The 16,200-nt window shown below is 41.8% G+C and overlaps 1 protein-coding gene across 4 annotated transcripts in view; it reads left to right on the forward strand.

Annotated features, from left to right (window-relative positions):
* LOC144013524 (beta-1,3-galactosyltransferase 1-like) overlaps window positions 1-16,200 on the forward strand; it is a 114,899-nt gene that overhangs the window by 48,796 nt on the left and 49,903 nt on the right. For 2 of the 4 annotated variants that reach the window (XR_013282272.1, XM_077512514.1), the window contains exon 3: window positions 11,362-11,488. The exons of the other annotated variants lie outside the window; for them this stretch is intronic. The gene's annotated coding sequence lies outside the window, so the exon portion shown is untranslated. The remainder of the gene's footprint in view (window positions 1-11,361; window positions 11,489-16,200) is intronic. 4 annotated transcript variants of the gene reach the window in all.

Consider the following 16,200-nt stretch of genomic DNA (forward strand, 5'->3'; position numbering starts at 1 on the left):
GAACATGGACGAGGAGAGGTTTATATTGGAGGTGGAAAACCACAAAATAATATATGACACTGCACATCCTTTTTATAAGGACAACCAAAAAAAGGATGCTGCATGGAATCTCATAGCAGAAGAAGAAGAAAAGGTTAAATCAAAAGAAGTCCACCTCTCTTTCTGCTTCTCTGTTGAGCACAGACTTTCTGTATGTTTGTCGTTGTGAAATGCCACATGATCGCGCGCGCGCGGTCCCGCGAGACACGTTGGGAAGTGGGCGGCGACGGAGCTGCCGGACCGCAGCTGTGCGGAGCCGGTGTGGATTGACAAAAAAATTGACCCGTCTGGAGCACGCAGTCAAGACGCACCGCACCGCAACCGCACCGCAACCGCATCCGGTGAAAACCCGGGGTGATTGGACATTAGCTCGCAGTGAGGGCTTTTCTCCAGCCGGTCCGGCTGCCTCGTCATGCACGCGTACTAGGGCTGGGTATTGCCACCAACCTCACGATATGATACGTATCACGATACAGGGGTCATGATATGATACGTATCGCGATACATACGTATCACAATATATTACATTAATTTTCTTGCATTTTAAAATAACAGTCATAAAGGATATGTTTGTTATGCTGACTGACAAAAATATTTTTGTTAGCAGCTCTTCTGGTTTACCACCAAGAGGCATGCCTGGTCTAAATGTGTACGCACTGCAGAGCAAGGAGCAGTTTTCACAGACACACGGGGAAAATGTATTAATATGCATGAGCCGATATGAGCAAAAATATCAAAGTATTAAAATTACAGCTCTAAAATGTGCTTATTTGAAATATTTGGGGAAATAAAAACAGCATTTTTTTCATGTAACACATTCTATTTCGTTTTTTAAACAAAATATACGAAAATTGGTACATTAAGACACGTGCCATGTTAAGTTTATAAGTAAATAAATGTTGACGTTCTTCCTTGCTTTCGTTTATCTTAGCAAGACACAGTGTCCAATCACTGGTGAGCTAATTTCGCATTAATTGAAGGCAATTAACTTCAAAGACGCTGCTGGTTTTTATTTTTTAGGTTACGTACAATGCAGCTGCAAAGGCAAACGTTAACTGCCTATTTAAAGTTAACGAGCAATATCGATTCTGACGCCTGCGTATCGATACGTGTATTGTAATGATGCCCGCAACGATATATTGCCGTATCGATTTTTTGAGCACACCCCTAACGCGTGCACACATTGGTGTGCTAGTGTCAATAAATATAAAATTTGTTGCGAACTGAAAACCTTCGGTCCATATAAGGGCGTATTGTCCCCAGCAGGGCGGACCGAACGGTCCGGTCCAAGACCGAGAACCGTTGCATCCCTAATGTAAACGTAGTCTTGTCTTACATGTCAACTTCACAGTAAACGTCAACTGGGAGTAACAAAAAGCTTGAAACAAGCCCATTTTGCCTCTCATTTGGATAAGTGTCCGTGACAGTATATGTAGATAGGATCGTAGTGTGACGGTGAAATATTGTTATGTTTAGTACTGGTACACTGTGCAACCCTTTTCTCCGGACGAATTTCAACTCTAGGCTTCATGACCACATGAACCTTAATATGAACTTCTGACACACAAGTGTCGTTCTTGTTGTTGTTGTTGTTGTTGTTGTTTTAAACCACCATGTGCGGAAACCATTCAGTCGTGATTTTCTGTAATATACCAATCATTTGATTGCTAGTATTGTTCGGGATGAATTGCTCTTTTTGCTCACTGTCATGAAGAGCTGACATTATTTATGTGAGTCAAAAAAAAATGTTGGGGTTAGTACAGACGCCAACAAATGATCCATTCATTGGTCCGCTCTAATAAAAGCAGTTATTACTGCCTCTTTCACTCCCACATACTTACTGTTATGACTCCTTCTTCCAGACTGACACTGAGCAGCAGCGCCCGCGCTGACCTTGTGGCTTAAACGTTTGCAACATAACGCTAGTAGAGGGAAATGCCTACAGCTGTTCAACGATGGCACAGAAAGACAATCCATTTTTGTGCCAAATCACACAAGGGTCCATCTGCAATGGGGCATTGTTTCTCGTTCCCTTCTTCCCCATAAGAACGGCTTATTATCACAAGCTACATAACTTTGAGACAGCACACCCGCCTTCCTTCATCTCCCTCGTCACCAATCACACCCTCAGCATAATAAGTGTGTGTAGCGGTCACATCATGGCAGCCTGTGACCCTCTCTGTCATCAGCAACCTAACCCCCACGCCCGTGTCACAGCAGGACCAATTTACTTTTATCTGCTTGCCTCCCTCCCCCCACTGCCTTTCTCTGATAGAATGCTGCCGTTTGCTGTTTTGCATTGGATGTGACCCCTTGCCCTCCGATGAAGGGCGCATTATGAAAGGATTATGCATGCCGGGTCAGAACCTGCTGTTATTACTCACCGTTTGTCATGGAAGATAGTAGGGGTGTGAATTGCCTAGTACCTGACGATTCGATTCGTATCACGATTCACAGGTCACGATTCGATTCGATACCGATTAATCCCGATACGAATTTATAAGTCGATTGTTGCGATTTTTTTTCATTCAAATTTAGAAAATACTAATCAGTAAGCTTGTAGAGTGTAAGATTTATATGAAAATGTATTATTTATTTATCTGAAATTTCAGTCTTATAGAGGTTGTAATCTGTTTCATGTTTGAACAGCATTAAAATAAAATATTAAGGCTTAATGTTCCGTTCATATAACATTCTTCCATGCTCAAGGTGTGAATCCTAACCCGAAGTCAGACGTTTTGTTGAATATTTTTCCATTAAAAATGGAAGTTTAAAAATCGATTCACACACACACACAAAAAAAAAAGAAAAGGCAATGATGATAAGACGCTGAATCGGTAAGACTACCGAATGAACAATTCTGAGCTCTTTAAAAAAATAAAAAATAAAAAATAAATTAAATTGAATCGATTCGAGAATCGCGCGATGTAGTATCGCGATATATCGCCGAATCGATTTTTTTAACACCCCTAGAAGATAGTGTGTGTTTTTTTTTGTTTTTTTTTTGGGGGGGGGGGTCAGCCTGAGGAAAAGGAGTGATTATCAGAGTTCTCCATTGTCAGACCACTTGGGATCAGCTGCACGTCTTCAAACGAAATGTCGATGCTCCCGCTGGCCAAGGATGGTTCGTCTTTCAAGGGACACCTGAAAATGCGCAGTGCAGTGGGGGCTCCCCTTGCGAGGGTGGCTGTAATTGAAGTGGAAATGACAAAAGGGACTCTGGAGTCCGCTGCCAGGCAGGACTGAGGGATCGCAGAGAGGAGGCAGCCGCCCTCTCCTGGGGTAGTGATGCGGGGAGGGCTGAATTTTCTCACCTTGACGTGCAATTAGGCTGGAGGCATGAAGGAAAAAAGAGCTCAATACGCTAGCACAACTTCACTACTCACATTTTGATTCTGCCAGTGAAATTTGGACACAAAGTTTTTTTTTCACTTGGTAATTAATTTTAATATTTATTTTTAGGGAGAAAAAACAGTCAATTAACACTTCAAACATTGAATTCACTTCCCAGATAGTGTCAACAAATAGTTTTCTGTGAGAGTTGTGTGTGAGGCTTTTGTCAGTTTGCTCTTGAACATTGGGGAGAAAAGCCAGAATACAAAGTAACAATAGTCAGCAGCAAATTTGCAATCACCACTGGTAAAACTTTAGTGTATACATTAAACTTAATCCTTTATACAATTTAATTTTGAGTGTTCTCGGATGTAGCCTTAATACAAATCCCCCAGGATCAAGTAGAAAGTAATACAACTCAGAGATTACAATGGTGAGAGACTGAATTATTAACGGTATTGATAATGTATAGAGAAGCACTAAAAAGCCAATTTAAAGAGTTCAACCAACAGCATTTTTTGCCTTTACAAGTTCCACCCCTAGCTTATTAGCAAGCCTCTCAGGGCCAGATCCACTAAAGGCTTGCGTAGCTTTTGCGCGGTGCTAACCGGTAAAAACGGAGCAATCTGGGAGCGTGTAATCCACTAAGCACGCGCAGATGGGGAAATTCAGTACTAACGGTGCTGTCAACCAGATTGCGCCCTGGTGCGCCGGGAGTTTTTGTGCGTACAAAAATTAGATAATCTGCATACATTTGGTGGAGAAAGTCACTAAATCGTCTAATGCTGCGTTCTCACCAAAAGCGAGGGACGGCGATTCGGCGGCGCGTTTGCATTGTAGTCAATGGAGTTCGCGCGCAACGGAACGAAAGTGCGTGGGGCGGCGCAGAGGACGCGTATCGCGCGTTGGGACGCGGTGCACAGCAGCGAAAATCCGCACATTTGCGACGAAAATCCGCACATTCGCATATTCGTCAAAGTTCAAAAAATTTAACTTTTTCCGCGTTTTGCCTCGCGGTAGCCAATCGGGCAACGTCACACACAGCGTCCTCTCTACTGTCCCCCCGAGCGCAACAACCGTGACAGAATGATGATCAAGAAAGTGCTGGTAAGTCTGTTTACTTGCTTTTGAACTGTACCGAGTTAGCAGCAGTGCTTATTATTAACGCCAAAGCTATTTTTAGCTCAAATGCCGGATTGCCACTAAAAAAAGCGAAAGTGCTATCACGTACCTCAAAAAAGGAGAAAATAGTGCCACGGCTGTTTAGTCCCAGGAAAGAAGTGAAAGTAGTTGGCGGTGCTCACTTTTTGTTGACTCGCTAAAGTGCTCCACTTCCTTGTTCACCAAGGGACACGCCTCCTCCGCTCCGGTGCGCACGAAAGCGCGAATGAGCGGCAACCGTTCCAAAAAACACTCTACGCGGTGAAACGCTCGCGAATGAAGCGTTCCAGTTCGCCTTTTCGGATTTGGTGAGAACGTAGCATAAGTCACTAACGCCAGCGCTAATAGCCACACGGAGTTTGAGCGACGCAAACAACGTATATGACTTCTTCGATCGTGCGGAAGGTTCTCATGCAGAATTTCAAGTGACCATGCAGATCACGCATGCTATTCGCAGGGGGGCATTTTGCAATAATTTTCAGATGACAGATACATTAACACTCATTATGCTATCCATTTCTACTGTATGAGCACATCAACCTCTGAAAATATAAAAGATGACCTCACCAATAATTTGTATTTCATGGACATTAAATGAATGAACGAATGTCGTCTTTTCCGCTCACTACAGCTTAATGGCGCTAAATGAGGAAAACGTTTTGGACCTCCTCGGTCCATCCTCGCTTTCTGATACTGCTGTGTTCTTGGCGCAAATCCATTGTCATGTGTGGTAAATCAGGCGCAAATTTGCTCCCAGCTGTCAAACTTTGTTTGGTGTGTTTGCGCTGGTATATCATTAGAGTAATATCCTCAGTGAATGGGACGTTAACCCCGGGTTTACACCGGTTGCGGTTGCGGTGCGGCTGCGGTGCGGTGCGTCTTGACTGCGTGCTCCGGACGGGTCAATTTTTTGGCCAATCCACACAGCTGCGGTCCGGCAGCTCCGTCGCCGACCATTTCCCGCCGTGTCTCGCGTGACCGCGCGGTCATGTGGCATTAAAAACAACGACAAACACGCAGAAAGTCTGTGCTCAACAGAGAAGCAGAAAGAGAGGTGGACTTTTTTTATTTTGTGGCTTTCTACCTCCAATATAAACCTCTCCTCGTCCATGTTCGCTGGTGTCTAAACCGTGAACGAGCACCTCGCACGTTAACTCCAGGCCCGTCTACGCCCACATCACGTTTTGCTAGCATGCTTGCGAAATAGTAGCTGGCGAGTGTTTTATCTTGAAAGCTAACCGGAAATTTATTTCGAAACTGCGTCGGTCTTCCTGTCCCGCTCGATGTGTTTTGTGCTAGCTTGCCATTTACCGGAGGCCTACCGCTGCGGCGTCCGGCAAAAATAGAAAATAGGTCTATCCTTGCGGCACGCCGCAGCTGAGACGCAGTCGACACGCAACGCACCCGCAAGCGGTGTAAACTGCACCATTCGAATGAATGGAATCTAATTGCGGTGCGTCGCCGGAACGCACCGCAACCGCACCGCAACCGCACCGCAACCGCAACCAGTGTAAACCCGGAGTAACGGAGCAAGCTGCGGTGCACTTGTGGAGCAATATTTAGCACTCTTAGCGGACGCAGCACTTTCTTTTTCTTAGTGGATTTAGTTTCCTGTGAAAGATTACATTGCTGGGAACAAGCTCAAGCTCAATATCAAAGTGGGTGAAACGAAGACAACCCCAGACGCCGTCAGTTTTTGCTCCCTTCACCAAGTTTTCCAATTTCTTGTGCTGTTTTATCAGAGAGCCAGCACAGTCAGCAAATGGCAAACACTTCCAATTTTCTTTCTTTTACTTACTGATGCCCACTTGAGCTGCAGCTTCAGTTGGAGGAATCACCCGTCGGTTTCCTCATCATCATCATCATCCCTTGCCCTACATCAACATCACAACAATTCTGCCAGAGAATAGCAGGGTGACATTGAATCAGGCCCAACTAGGTTGCTACCCAAATGGTCTTCTGTACAAAAATAAAACAGAATGTAAATGGAATGAGCAAAGTGCTGGCACAGTTCCAGATAAAAATATAATTTAGTTGGAACTTTTTCCTACTCCTTTTTTGGACCAGTTTCACTATTGGATATTTCATATTTATATTGTAGAATGTTTTGTTTCTTTTTCTTTATTTGTACCACATCTTTGAAATAATCTTCAATCAAATTAAAACATAAATGTTGGTTGCGTACATTTAAGCATGGTAATTCCTAGAAATTAACAGAGAATTATGTCTTCATTAATCTTCTGAAGTTACCACTTAATATCACACCATTTAAAAGTGTAATTAAAGATTGAATATTGAGACTGTGAAATATTAATGAATACTTAGTTCATACATTACATCATCCCGGCTAAAAGCCCTTGATCATAGATTGTTGTGTATAAACTGGGCAGAGAGAATAAAATACACTTCTATCAATGAGTACTCAGAATGATCTCAATCTAAAATTCTTATTATTATTAGACAGAAATTGTCATCTCAGTTGACATACTTACTATGCCCAATATTTACAAGATCAGAAAAGATTGTTTCTTACAACACGAATGGGATATACATTATAACTCTTTCTTTAAATTATCGGTTACTGTTTTTTGAGGGGACATTTTAGGTATCAAAAGTACTAGTGGTATCAGTTCTTGTTATTGGTATCTGTGTCTACTCAAGAGTTGAGTACTCGTACTGGTGTCTGTCTGAAAAACAGTGCTATTGAACATCCCTATATACTGTATTGTAAGGACAGACTTCCTCTTAAATTGCAGTTAACCCTAACATTACTCTTCTGAACGCACCGGGCAGTCCATCGATCCATTTTCTTGCGATCATTCTATTCAGGGTCAGGGGTGAGCTCGATCCCTTCACAGCTAGCATTGGGCGAGAGGTCAATCGCAGGGCACAAACAGCTGTGAGCAATTTAGAGTCTTCAATCAATTTAACGTGCAAGTTATGGGAATGTAGGAGGAAGCCAGAGTACCTTGAGAAAACACACGCAAGCATGGAGAGACCATTCAAAACCTTATGAATCCCGAATCTTTTGGTTGTCATGCAGTCTGGCGGTGGACATTATTGAGTGGATCGTGGATCGTGCCTCTTGCCTGAGTTTGCGACCCGACACAAACAGTAAAGCAAAACTTTCTCCAAATAATGACCACCAAATTCTAAAGAAATTGATTGGGTTTAATTGAGCTAGCCATTGACATGTTGGTCTGGTTTGCTTCAAAAGACATGATAATGAAAGAGACCACTCTTAAAGCTGAATAATCCAGGCTTGACCTTGTGCCCTAAATTAACTCATTTGCTCCCAAAGACGTATAAATACGTTCCATTTTAAATATTACCAGTGTACAAAAGACGTATGATATGGGTTTTTTGTTGTTGTTGTTTTTATGCTAGAGCAGGGGTGTCAAACATAAGGCCCGCGGGCCGGATTAGGCCCGCAAAGGGGTTTAATCCGGCCCGCGAGATAATTTTGTAAAGTAAAAAAAAAATAATAATAATTGTAATGGCGGACTAATTAATCAGCCAACCACGATCAAAATATATAAAAGTTGTAACCACAAGCAGTCCTCAGATGAGCAATGCAACTTGTATGGGAGAATCGTCCAGGATGTCATTATTTTACACACAAGTTAAAGTTGCGGTTTGTTTTATTATTATTATTATTATTATTATTATTATTATTATTATTATTATTATTATTATTATTATTATTATTATTATTATTATTATTATTGTTATTATTATTATTATTATTATTATTTTATTTTTCTTAATCATAGACCGACAAACGTGTTAAATACGACACAAATTCAATTACTGGTAACACAAACAGATATGACAAGCATTAGCGTCTTTATAACGTCATTAACTGTTCCATGCGATGCATTCTGGGAACAATATATATGCACAACAGGTAGATTTAACACGTCCAGAATTCAGTGTTGCCACGTTCCATTTGCATTTGTATTATTTTTTGGGACAATATGATTACAGTTGAGCTCCGTAATTTAGGGCTGGCACAAAAACAGCGAAAATCTGCATATAATTGACGGCAATAATTTTTAAGTTATATACCGTTATTTTACTGATGTGGCCCACTTGGTAACATATTTTCCTCCATGTGGCCCCTGAGCAAACATGAGTTTGACACCCCTGTGCTAGAGCATACAGAAGGCTTTGATGCAGCCTCTGAACTGAAGATAACAGTTGAAGCAATGGTAGTTATTACAAAAACGGCCAGCAGGAGGCAGCAAAGTATAGGTGATCAACCAGGGCCTTGTTGCAACAAGCTGTTTTCCCCACAGTTTTAAAGAGATTTGTGAATAATTATGAAATTTATTATGAAATTATGAATTTATTTCCGTGACCCCAGCCAGCTTGCTGGACTATTTTCCTCTCGTCCAACACCGGACCAGAACTCGTGTCACAGAACGCTGTCAGGGGTAAGTCAGTGCTCATCGCACACACTGGAGGTGAGGATCAAATTGAGATTCATGTTAAACAATCCGAACTATCCCTTTGAGATACACAATCGATAGATGGATCAATATCTGCAGAGATATTTTTTTTTTTTGTATATACATTCTCAGCTGGATGAAAATAGTGGGATTTGCTCAGAGCAAGTATTTAGTATAAAATGAATTACAGCTTCCTACATGACCTCTTGTTAAATATGCGTTGCAGTGTAGTCATGGTTACGATAAAGATCCTCTTTTCCTATGTGCCTGGGTCACATTCACGTCAGTTTGAAGTCTTTGAAGGAGATAGATGAGGCTTCTTCCCCACGATTGAAAACAGACACAGGAGTCTGTGTCTTTTGCTTGCCACATAATTATAATGGAGGGATTTACGTGTCCCATTGATGCTTGGAGCTCAGTTGTCAGTCATTCCCCTGGTAGGGTCTCCAAGGGTAAATAGTTCTTTAGGTGAGGAACCAGACAAAGCGCGACTTTTGCACCCAGCATGATTACAACACAAGGAGAACTTCATTTTCCCTCATCCACACATTTGTTACCGGGGCGCTCTTCTTCAATGTGGATCCCCCTTCCTAAGGTCTCACCAATTGTGGAAGCAACCAAGAGGGCACCGGAAAATGTGACCTGGGTGGTCCAGAAATTGGCTCTCGGCATGTGTTATATCACATCTCTGGTGTGCAAGGTCCAGAATTGTTGTTGTTGTTTATGAAAATAAAATGTTATCACAGTATATGACAAGAATACAATGGAAAGGGTGTCAGCTTTGAACTATATGCAGTTTGGAGCTGCTCAATTAGCTTCTGATAATTAATCATTTAGACCTAATACATCACTGAATCAGCTTAGTGCTGCAGTGGCAAGTTTTGCCAAATTGGTTGGCACAAGTTTGCTGCTGTAGCTGACTGTATTATCATTTAAGATGAAGGGAAAAAAGGTGATTATTAGATTTGAAAATTACCCACACTTTTTGGAGTCGTTGGAGGGGGTGCTACAGAGCGCTCCTGCTCAAGACTCCCTTGTTTTGCTGCGGGGACTTCAGTGTGCTTGTGATGCAGTGATGTTGACTCTGCATCCGTCCATTGTGGTGAATGGTGTGCTCCATTTAACTCATTTGCTCCCAAAGACGTATAAATACGTTCTATTTTAAATATTACCAGTGTACCAAAGATGTAGTTATACGGGGTTTTTGTTGTTGTTGTTTTTATGCTAGAGCACACAGAAGGCTTTGATGCAGCCTCTGAACTGAAGATAACGGTTGAAGTAATGGTAGGTATTACAAAAACGGCCAGCAGGAGGCAGCAAAGTATAAGAGATCAACCAGGGCCTTGTTGCAACAAGCTGTTTTCCCCACAGTTTTAAACAGATTTCTGAATAATTATGAAACTAAGCTATATTCTAATGCTAATTGCTGCAAAACGGAAACAGATGGATAGAAATATACCGTACTTTTTTTTCCCCTCTGATGAATCAAATCAAAATCAGTCCAAATCCAGCAAAACAGCAGGGAGCGAAGGGGGTTTGCTTCAGTGAAAATGGCTGGGAGTGAATGAGTTAATGGTCGTTCTACCTTCCCACCCTCACCTACAGTCAATGACTGTGGGTAGGAACAGAAAGAACATGATCATGGATACAAGCAGCTGGTTAAGATAGGAAGACCTACAACATGGTGGAGAGACCATGGGCCTCATTTACTAAATGTCCCAACATAACCATAACAGATTGTGTACACTGTTGGTGAGTGTGTTGTGCGTAATGTACGAAGATTATTTCCAAAATAGGAGAAATATTTGCCCTTTAAAATTAAGAGACACGCAAGATTGCATTTTTGTGGGTGGCGCAGAGACTCTGAAGGTGAGTTCAAGAGTGCAGTTGTCATTCAAACCGAAAGTGGAAAGTTCCTTCGGGTCCAAAGTGTTGACGTTTCTCATATGTGAGTAAGCAGGCTATGGTGACAAGTGGGCTGGGAATAAGCGGACTGCCTGCCTACCCACTAAACAACAAACATTTGCTCCGCCGAAGACTTTTAATAACTTGGGCTAGGCTCCCGGTCCCGTGTGACAGCAGAAAGAATTTCTGTTGGTTGGTCTTTGTTCTTTTCTGCAAACCTTAAAACTAATTCATCTTTATTTTTGAATGCTTCAAGCAATGACGGTCAGTTTTTTTTTTTTATTGCTTCAAAATGACATCCCTATTAACACGAGATAATGTGCTGTATAATCAAGCAGTGCGTCCATTTCAAAGCTAGACAGTTTGATCCATGTGTTGACTAATTTGCAACAAAAATGTTGGTTAATGTTTCTATGTGACTGATTGATATTCCAAATAACATAAATCCTGTCTTGTCTTTCTCTTTTTCCAGTGCATCTTTTTGACAGACGCGTATATTCAGTTGGTCGTACTGTGTATTGAAGCGCCTGTCAACAGTAAGCAGCGCAGCACCCATGAAGGCTTTTGCATATTCACTTTGATGTCACCAATATGTCAAGGTGAGTCCAAACCTCAAGGCAGCCACATGTTCAGACATCCTGAGCTGCTAATGAGCAAGACACACTTTGGTTAACTACAAACATGCCTTTCTACTTTTGTATTTCCTTGTTTGTTGTCTTTGGAGAAAATCCGTCCTCAGTTTAAAGGAAGGCTTTATTAATTTTACATGTATGGCTTGATTGGTTGTAATTAAAGGAAGGCTCCTTTAATTTTACATGTATGGCTTGATCGGCAGTAAATAGTTAGTTTAGCTACGAAAAATGCATAAGAGCTGAAGAATACACCCTTATATTGATTTATTTAACTTTTCTTCAACATAGAAGTACTTCCGTGTTGGAACGCCCCCGAGTGGTGACGTAACAAGTGTGTATACTCGCTTGGCGAACAGTAGTTCACGCAGACATAACAACGAGGAGGACACAAACTGTCACTTATGCCTTTGTGTATTGCAAAATTTTGCAAGGCGTCGGCAAGGAAAAACCCGCGAGACCCCCCTAAAAAAACAAAAAACAAAAACAAAAAAAAAACACTTGAGTAGACAATGGTTTGTTTGCTAAGTGCTGTCAACCTCCCGAAGGACAAGCAGGCGTGCGCGCAGCGAACATTTCAGGCATGAGGACTAAGAAAATATGTTACAATTTGAGATGGAGTACGCCACACGCCTAATACTAAAGCCCAACGCAGTACCGAGTATCTTTAAAGAACCAGACGTGGGAAATAATCAAGCCGATGGAGGATCTCTGGCGGCTACTTCCGCAACTGCTAGCAACACGGAGCCTTCACTCTCACAACAGCCGGCACAAATCGAGGTCTTACTACGGCCACTGAAAGATCTCGGAGAAGCGAAGCAAATTTAAAGCGAAAGGTAGGCATGTTTAGGGGGTGGGGGGGGCATTCGTTATTATACTGCACGGACTGTTTTATTTCATAATTCATTTGAGTGTGAACATCGTCAAGTACGGGGACGAGGACGTTATGTTTTATTAGCTCGTAAGTTGTTTATACTTCACAAATTGACCATGTTCATAATCTTATTTTACCAAAAAATTTATAGAATGTGGATTAGTGTCATTATCATGTGTCGTGTGCGACGTACTACATTTGTGTTCTGTCCCGCTGTTCTTCCTGTGGTAACCAGCCTAGGTAACGGCGTCTCGCATTTCCTTACTTCATTCTGTCTATAAATAAACACGGTTAATACACAACCTTCTTGCAACCTTTCGTTTACATCATCGGGACGCTACGCAAAAAAAGAAAAGAAAAAAAACAGCTAGGCGAGGTTGGGCGCTGTAACGATGATACATTTAATTTTACTATTTTTTCTTTTTCCTGAAATAGTTCGTCAGTTCCACACGTTTTGCATTGCTCGTGCTGTGTGTCACTTTACCTGTTGGATATTGGCAGTTGAGATTGTCCGCAAGGAACCGATCCTCGAGTTCTTTCATTTCCAGCCAGCACACATTCATTAGCGGATTGTCCATTCCTGTGCAGCTCCCGCACCACCCCCCCGCCTGATTCACTCGTTCGTTAAAGTTTATTTTGTGCCCGAAAAGACCATCTGGCGCCACAACTTTCACATCCAAGGCAGACTTTCCTTCGGTAGTGTTATTTTGTCGTGTTGGCTCGAAGCGATAAGGTTTAATCCTTCCGGGTTTGACGCTAGATGCACGGCTGCGTTGCATAGTGCTTCCATAGTGTAGCGTTTACACACTAGTGACGTAAACATCCGGGTTATTTAGTCACGTGTAACAAACATGCCGGCGTTCGATTCATTTTAACATCGGTTTAAAAGTTATTAAATGTACATAAAAAAATAATCACGTCACCAAATTAATTATTGAAAAAGTAGCAACTTTTTGCTGCTAAAAATGGATCAATAAGTAAAGTGTTCCTTTAATTAGTTTAGCTTGGAACAGCAGAAAGACATGCTTCAGTATCAGGGGTGTCCAAACTTTTTTCCCCTGGGGCCACATACAGAAAAATAGAAAGCTGCAAGGGCCACTTTGAGTTTTTTTTTTTTTTTAATTATTTATTAACACATGCATTGCCAGACCAGCAAAAAAAATGCATCATTTGACGTCTTTTTCCGTCAATGGCAGTGAATGAGTTAAACATGGTAAAAATCAATGAAGCAATTATAAATTGTTGATATAATGTAGAGTTATTTATTAAAAACTGCTAACAGTCACAAGGCAAATAGTGACCCCTGTGAGCCACTATATTAGATACGCCTCTCCATTGAGCAGCAGCTGAATCCCAACTTGACATGCTGAACCACAACAAGAACAATCGGTAGTAAACTGACCACACTTAAGAACCATTAATTTAATGTGATGTTTTCACTTATTGGACCTTGACAATAAGCAACAAGTGGATGAAACTACTTTTATTTCTGAAACTGAATTATTAGCTGCAAATTTGTGTCTTTGCGTTGCTAGAAATGTTTAATCCACCCTCTTTTTTTTTCTTTTTTTTTTAAACAGCATTGAAAAATTATTTTTAGTATTTGTCGCGGGCCGCCAAAAAAATGTATGGCGGGCCGCAAATGGCCCCCGGGCCATAGTTTGGACACCCCTGCTCTATATTTATTCCTACGATTGTCCTTGCGTGTACAGCTCCCGAACGAGCTACTCATTTTCCAAAGTTTATTTTGTGCCTGAAAAGACCATCCCGCGGCAGATCTCTCACATCCAAAGTACAAACGATAGCTCAAAACGATGAGGCTTCATTCGTTCAGGATTAACGCTAGCCGCATTAAATGCATTCTATTCAGCGTCGCTGTGTATCATTGTGCAACTTAGTCTTACATTTACGCAAGTGGCGGTCATCTAATGGTGTGTTCAATAAAATTGTCGGTCAGCTGTAGTATTTTCAAAATATTAAATGTACATGAAAATTCAGCATATCAAATTATAGAAAAAAATAACTTATCGATGCAAATGGTGCACATATAGGAACAAACAAACTATTCCTTTAATTCACAAGAATCCTATTTTCCTTTTGCCTCCCCACCTCCACCCTCAACTCATATCAACTATCTAACGTTATTGACTTTAAATAGAGGTAACAGAGGTCATCGATTAAAAGTCAAGTTTTGCAACATCATTATGTAAAGCAAACACTGGAATACAATCCAGTTAATCGTCAATTGAAAGAAAGGTACTGAAAATGCAACTGTACAGCACAGGGCTCCCACAAACGACTATTTTGCTTTTATTTATACATAAAATAATAAACTCATCTGTACAACTAAGGATGTAGCCAATTTTAGCAAAGGTGGCCAGCATTTTTTTATTTTGACGACTTAGGCCAATATTTTTAAGGGACTGACAAGCAAGCAGCTACTCTTATATAACCATCATTAGCATATAGCTGGAATTTGTTAAGATATATGTACAAGTTAGTAATAAAGATGGTGACAGGTGAAAGGTAACTGTACATTCACCTAATATTGAAGTGCAGTTTGTACCAGAAGTTTGCAGACTTTTCACAAAGGTTCAACATCAGTTTAAAAAAAACAAATAAACAAAAAAAAAAAACTTCACATAATTGCATTGCTCTTGTGTTATGCTAGGTCAGAAAACTCTTTTATCATCAAACATGTTAAATTATATTCTAAAGTGTTATTTTTGTGCAGCTGGTGCTAAGAGTATATAGCTTCCGGTGACGTCGCGTCTGACCCCGGGTTTTCACCGGATGCGGTTGCGGTGCGGTGCGTCTTGACTGCGTGCTCCGGACGGGTCAATTTTTTGGTCAATCCACACCGGCTCCGCACAGCTGCGGTCCGGCAGCTCCGTCGCCGCCCACTTCCCAACGTGTCTCGCGGGACCGCGTGCGCGCGATCATGTGGCATTTCACAACGACAAACATACAGAAAGTCTCTGCTCAACAGAGAAGCAGAAAGAGAGGTGGACTTCTTTTGATTTAACATTTTCTTCTTCTTCTGCTATGAGATTCCATGCAGCATCCTTTTTTTGGTTGTCCTTGTAAAGTATATTAATAACGAGAGTCGGGTCAGTGCGGGTCCACTCTTTATTTCTGTCTTCCGCGTCCGGCTGCCGCTCAGTACGGCAAGCGAGACGGGCACAACAAGCAATCGCGAACATCAAACTCACAATACATTACAGTCCTTATAAAAAGGATGTGCCGTGTCATATATTATTTTGTGGTTTTCCACCTCCAATATAAACCTCTCCTCGTCCATGTTCGCTGGTGTCTAAACCGTGAATGAGCACATGGCCCGGCGACGCCCACGTCACGTTTTGCTGATAAGCTTGCGAAATAGGAGCTGGCGAGTGTTTTATTCTGAAAGGTAACCGGAAATTTATTTTGAAACTGCGTCGGTCTTCCTGTCCCGCTCGATGTGTTTTGTGCTAGCTTGCCATTTGCCGGAGGCCTACCGCTGCGGCGTCCGGCAAAAATAGAAAATAGGTCTATCCTTGCGGAAGGCTTGCGGCACGCCGCAGGCCTTCCGCAGTCGACACGCAACGCACCCGCAAGAGGTGTAAACTGCACCATTCGAATGAATGGAATCTAATTGCTTGCGTCGCCGGACCGCACCGCAACCGCACCGCAACCGCATCCGGTGAAAACCCGGGGTAAGAGCAGGCAGGAGAGGACGAGTGGCAGGCAGTTGAGGCAGTTTTGGAATAAAAAACAAATATAAGAACGATATATATTATGTAAAACTGTCTAGTCGACTATTTAAATT

Source organism: Festucalex cinctus, chromosome 2 (assembly GCF_051991245.1).
Source record: "Festucalex cinctus isolate MCC-2025b chromosome 2, RoL_Fcin_1.0, whole genome shotgun sequence".
Lineage (NCBI taxonomy): Eukaryota > Metazoa > Chordata > Actinopteri > Syngnathiformes > Syngnathidae > Festucalex > Festucalex cinctus.